The 1651-nt window shown below is 47.5% G+C and overlaps 1 long non-coding RNA gene across 1 annotated transcript in view; it reads right to left on the bottom strand.

Moving 5' to 3' along the window:
• Positions 1-370: 370 nt before the first annotated feature.
• LOC103663047 overlaps positions 371-1651 on the bottom strand; it is a 30496-nt gene continuing 29215 nt past the window's right edge. Inside the window, exon 3 of the long non-coding RNA XR_568649.2 lies at positions 371-382. This is a non-coding gene — a long non-coding RNA (uncharacterized LOC103663047). The remainder of the gene's footprint in view (positions 383-1651) is intronic.

A 1651-nucleotide genomic window follows, 5' to 3' on the forward strand; every position in this document is an offset into this window, starting at 1 on the left:
CAGACCGGGAAGGACACTTACTATTTTACCAGCCAGCTCCCCCTCTCCTCTTCTTCTGGTCAGAGTATTTCCTCTGGTGGAGGAGCTACCGTTCCTCCGACTCCAAGCACATGACGTGTTCCAGCCTCCCGGCTTCAGGGGTCACCTCGCATGTGGCCCAAGCTGGGTTGATCAGAGCATCTCACAGTTCTGGCTCTGTGATTGGTCAGTGGGGTGGGAACTTGACTAGAAGGAGAGTGAAGATGCATGTCGGAGGCTTTTCCAACAGAAGCTGGGATGGGCGTCAAGGGGTCACGAGCTTTTTCCCCTCAATGGCGAATACATGTAATTGTGAACTGTAGCTACCAGCAGCCAGGTTCTCTGCCACAGGGAAGAACAGAGCCTGCAGGAGAAGACAGAATTTGAATTCCAGGCCACACAAGCAGGTGTTCAGAAAGTATGGCCATTTTTTTTTTTTTACACTACTCAACTTAATTTCTTCAGTGATATCCTGTTTTACCAACAGATAGAAACTAAATCTCAATGAATTCAGGTTCCTCTTTCTTTTCCTTAACTTTTCTTCTAACTTCTAAGCAGTAGACAGTGGGAGAGAAAGGTAGGCTGGGCTCAGTATAAGCACAAGTTCTGATCCTTTGTCATCTATTGAATTTCACAGCTGACTCCTCATCCTGTCTGTGTTTCAGATGTTGATCTACATGGACCCATGCCAGAGGTCACTTCAGGATCAATGACTCTCCCTGCTTGCCCCTGGTGCCTTTCTGAAGTGAACCACATATTCTCCAAACACTGCCCTGGGCTGTGGCCACGTTGACGAGGCTTTCCAACCCACAACCACGCCTATGCTATTCTCAGGAATTATGCCGCTGCTCTTACGCCTCAGTGAGTCAAGCTGGAACTCTGCAAAGCTACTTGAGATTTGACTACATGCTGCCGCCTGCTATCCCAAGTTGCCGAGCCCCGAGGGTCTTCTTGACATCCCTAGCTCTGTCTAGAATAGGGGCGACTGCTCTTTCTACTCTGTGATTCCCTATGCTCTTAGATTGCCCCCCAAACTCATTGGGAGTTTGCTGCTCCCCCATCGATATAAACTTCATAAGTTCCTTCTAAACACTTTTTCAACTATAGGTAGGCTGTAATTGATATTATAAAACACTTTCAGTTTAAAACACCAGTAAACACAGACACCCACAGTGTGTTGCTTGGTGATGGAATCATCTACAGGGGACGCGGCCTCTTTCTCAACGGTGCACCAACTTAGCTCTTTGTTTCCCTCTTGGCTTTCTTCTTTTCCCCTAACTTAGAATACCTCTGCTAGTCTTCAGAGCCCGAACTGAGCTTGAATCTGAAGCTCAAAACACAGTCTGTTATCACATCTCCTGTGGCAATGGACATAAAAATGCCCACGAACAGAAGAGTTGTTATAGTATAAATTAATGAAAAGTACTGGGGGAAAACGCAGCAAGTAAATATATCAAAATATTCCTCCACAGAGGGCATGATGCCCAGGCACGAAAGGGGCAAAGGAACATGAGGGAACTGAGTCCTGATGGCACCCACCTCCTAGCCCATGGTTCCAAGTCCCTCCTAGAGAGCCTACTCCTGCCTTCGGGAAGCTTAGTTAGTCAGCTTGGTACTGTCAGCTGCCTCAGGA

This window comes from Ursus maritimus, unplaced genomic scaffold (genome assembly GCF_017311325.1).
Source record: "Ursus maritimus isolate PB19 unplaced genomic scaffold, ASM1731132v1 scaffold_12, whole genome shotgun sequence".
Classification (NCBI taxonomy): Eukaryota; Metazoa; Chordata; class Mammalia; order Carnivora; family Ursidae; genus Ursus; species Ursus maritimus.